This window comes from Otolemur garnettii, unplaced genomic scaffold (genome assembly GCF_000181295.1).
Source record: "Otolemur garnettii isolate 467f Iridium unplaced genomic scaffold, OtoGar3 scaffold00027, whole genome shotgun sequence".
Classification (NCBI taxonomy): Eukaryota; Metazoa; Chordata; class Mammalia; order Primates; family Galagidae; genus Otolemur; species Otolemur garnettii.
The window spans coordinates 15,864,503-15,868,705 of record NW_003852422.1 but is presented as its reverse complement, the minus strand read 5'-3'; the positions used below and the strand labels follow the sequence as shown (position 1 = coordinate 15,868,705).

Below are 4,203 nucleotides of genomic sequence, written 5' to 3'. Positions count from 1 at the left end.
GGCAGGGGGCTCAGCTGTTTGGGTTCTGAGAAGTGCTCCCTGTGATGCTGACACAGGAGAAAGCTGGAGCATCACACACCCAGCTCCAGCTCAGGCAGCTTTGTGAGTTTTGCAGAGTCTCTCAGCTTCCCACTAAGGCCCAGAGGGCATGGCCAACCCATTCTGGAGCATGGGGTTTGCATTGCAGTGACTAGACAATATTCATTAAATCATTCATCACACTTTAGTGCAACTTCTGCTTGGCCCTGGCTTCTTTTCTCCCTCCTGCTAGATGGAGAGTTGCCTATGGCACAGAATGATGTCCAAGTCAACCCTTCACCCTGAGTACTGGAATGGAGTCTGGCACACATTACGTGTTTATTAAGTGAGTTGCCAACAGCACCCTACTCGGTGTAGTGGCAGGCGAGCCTTCTGAGTCAGTGATGCCATCACCGCAGACTAACTTACTCATTTTATTTTGTGATTCTAGGCAAAGCTGTCCCAAAATTTCTTAATGCATGCCTCCTGGTCTTTGAGATTCCTTTACAACTTAGGCACAGAGCCAGCTGTTTCCTAGTAAGAGAGAAGATTCTAAAGAAAAACATCCTTCAGGAAAGGTAAGCGGTTCCCAGAGGGCTGCCATCAGAGAAGTTTCAGAGGTCAGATTGTCACATGAAGTGAACTGGGTTTTAGAGGTACGGAGCACTAAAAAGAGCACCAGAAAAGCTAAGGTTAGAAAGGATCTGTGTCAGGGCCACCTGAATATGTGGTGACCAGCTGTGAATTTGTTACCAAAGCTCATGAAAAATCACACAAGGCTTAAATGGTCATCTTAGTCTTAATCGGACCACTTTGATTTGATTTAAGAAAGATTTCTGCACCTGCTGAGTACTCAGGTGGTGTCAGAGACAACACACCTAAAGGGAGACCTGGATTCCCCTTGCCTGGGTACTGAGTAGAGACAGCCATGTCTGGGTTCCAGGAACCTGTATACCTTATTTTCCATCTGTAAAGTGGGCTGCAGGGATAGGGTGACCTAGTCTCTCTAGTGCTAATGCTCTCAGTTCCCATGCTTGGAGAGGCTGGAGCCCGTCTACCTTTCTCCAGAGCTCTCAGCTTTAATTTGGTTCCCTAGACAGAGTGACAGCAGAGTCTGGCTCCAGAAACACCTTGAGAGGTAGATTTCCGATGCAGAGGAAATCAGTGCCCTTGGGAGGAACGGTTCCCACCTAAGCCCTCCCCAGAGACTACGAGGAGGACAGCCACACTCTGCATCAGCTTCTGGAAATGAGCGAAGCCTCTTCTTGCATTTGACCAGGGCCATGGACCCTTTAAGTGCTTAACAGATTAATTAGTTCCTCGTCAAACTGTTGTGGGATTAATTAGTTAGTTAATCCCTGAGGGCTCCCAGCCAATCACTTATTATACAACCCAGCTAGCCCATTCTCAATTCCCACAAATGCAGGACATCTGCCCTCTCTTATGCACCCCAAAATCAAATGTAACTGATTTGCAAAGACATTCCTGGGTATTCAGGCACCACCCCCTCTGGTGGGTAGTAAGATGACTACATGTCACCGGGTTCAAACCTGGACAGAGTAATTGCTGTGAGCCTGGAGGGATAGCCAGCTAGAGGGGCCAGAAAGCAGTGAGCCAGATGGCCGGTGGTAAGACCTGACCCACTCAGAAGGTCTCTCAGTATGATGTGCTCCTGCCTCCCATTTGCAGGGCGACCTTTGCAAGGCTGCCTTCTAGGGTCCTGCCACCTCTGAATTTCTGAGGAAACTCAGAACGGTTTTCTCCTTCAAGAGTGACTCTGGACTTCATTTTATCCTCGTGCCACTTGCCCAGGGAAAGGAGAGCAGTGCAATTCCACTTTGCCTCACAGAAGGGATCTTGAGCAGTCTGACTTCTACCAAAGTGGTTCTGAAACTGGGTTCTTTGAGCTAAGAGCATCAGCATCTCCCAGGACCTTGCTAGAGAGGCACATTCTCAGGCCCTACTCAGACCTACTGATTCAGAAAAGTAAGGGGTAGGTCCAGAAATCTGCTTTAACCAGCCCTCCCGGTGACTCTGGTGCTTGCTAAAGTTTGAGAACTACTGCTCAACATTTCTTGAAAACAGGTGCTGTAACTTTCCTATTTGTATGTCTCAGAACCCAGCAGAGCTTCGGGGATGTGGACCGAAATAATAATGTTTATTGAATGATTCAACGAGTCTATTGTCAGGGATGCTGAGAGCCTTATTAGTACTTGAATTCAAAGTCCTCTTCATTGCAAAGAGCTCTGTTTTCACAGTTACCCACTTCTCTTTATGCTCCAGTGGGGTAACAGAACCTAGAGGTTCAGGGCCTTGGTTTGAGTCAAACTGCCTGAGGGAGAATGCTCCACCGGCCACCAGACATGTGACCCAGCGCCTGCCCCAACTTTTCTGGGCTTTTCCTTATCCATATATTGGGAATTGAATTGTTTCCCTGAGAGCTGTGGCAGATTAATTAGGTGATAACTGAATTATTCAGAATCTATGAAGCATTCCACTGGTGGTGGCTATTCACAGCAATAATAACTTTCAGAGGTGGGGGAGATCTGCTCTGGACAACCCTGCAGGCAGGGCTCAGCCCCATCAGGAGGACTTGCTTTCTTTGTACCCCACCTCTGCTTTAGCAATGATTCCTACCTTCACCCCACAGGCTCAGTTTTCCTAAGATATCAGGCTTAGTCACTTCCCTCTTGGCACTAGGCCCTCAGTTGTAGGAAAATTCTATCTAGCTGAGCCCACGTTGCCCTGACCACTTGTCAGACCTACTCTGAGTATTTGTGGGTGGCAGAGTGTGGATACTGACAGAGGTCCCTGGCTCACAGCCTGGCCCTCTTGGTTCCCACTCCCTGGCTCCCTCCTCATAGGCAGGACCTTAGGAATGCTTGTAAGACACAACATGTCTTATTCAATGTGCTCAATAATCTCCCAGTCCTTCGGCCTCCCTGCCTGGCCAGCAGCTCAGCACCCTCTCAGGAGCACAGACCTGCAGAAGAGGCCCACACAGGCTCCAGAACGCATTTAGGCAGTGAATGCGAGGTCCTGAGCAGCCAGAGTGTAGCCTAAAAGAAGGGTGTGGGCTCTGGGTAGACATGTCCCTTTGTCCCTGCAAATTCCTCATTCCATGTGAGACTGTGGCGGGAGGGACAATGAGAGCCCTCTTAACATGGCACTCAGGGAAGGTGGCCTCAGCTGTCTAAATCTGATGGCGGCATTGGGTATGGTCAAGGGTTGTGATCAGAAAGTCCTACACTCGCCGGACCTCCTAGAAGATCAGTGCCGCTGACCCTTTGTCAGCAGCATGGTTGCTTCAGGTGATGGCTCTAGTGCTGGAATCATCTGCCTTGGGCTGCAGCACCACCAAGGTTGGGGAACCAGACAAGGGCCACTGAGTGGGTACAGCACAGAATGAAGCCCTTTGGAACCCAGCCTGGGCCTGTGACCTCCTTAGCACTGGGTACCGACTAACTACACAACCTCAGACATAGAACTGGCCAAGTGTTCGCATGTCCTATTTGTCAAAAGCTGCTGCCTGCCAGCCTGTTACCCTGCAGAGGCAGCCTATGACAGTGGGAAGAGGGTGGGATTTAGAGCTTGGAGACCTGGGTTCAAGTCCCAGATCTGTCATTCACCCAGTGCATGACCTTGGGCCAGTCACCTTATGTTTCTGAGGCCCAGTGGGAGGGCCACTCAGAGGATTGTTGAGCAGATTGAATGAGACATGTTGTGAAACAGCCTTGTAAGCTTCTCAGCCCTGGACAAATGGTAGCGGTGGTTATTAATATTTTAAAGGAAATGGACAGCTCACTGTCAAGATCACTGCTGCAAGGATCCCTGGGATAAAGAAAGCACGGACAGTGACCCAGACAGTGGGAGAGTGGCAGCCTGTAAGAGAAAGATCCGGGACAGAGCAGGCAATTAAGGAGCATAACGGGATTTTTACAGTGGACACTGGGCAGCCTTGTTTCTGCCTTTCCTAATGAACCTCCCTGCTGACAGGACCTTGTCTAAGATTCAAACAATGAACGTCTTGTCCAGACTTTCTGCTACCCATTGACAAATCTTAGGTTGGGGAGACCAGGAATATTTGGACACAGTTTACACTTCAAGGAAAGGCAGTAATGCTTCATTACAGCCCCCCAATACAAATGCAGCTCCAGCCAATACAAATCAGCATCACCGCAGGCC

The 4,203-nt window shown here is 49.4% G+C and overlaps 1 protein-coding gene across 1 annotated transcript in view; it reads right to left on the bottom strand.

Moving 5' to 3' along the window:
- CPLX4 (complexin 4) overlaps nucleotides 1–4,203 on the bottom strand; it is a 20,451-nt gene that overhangs the window by 689 nt on the left and 15,559 nt on the right. The gene's annotated exons all lie outside the window — the stretch shown is intronic.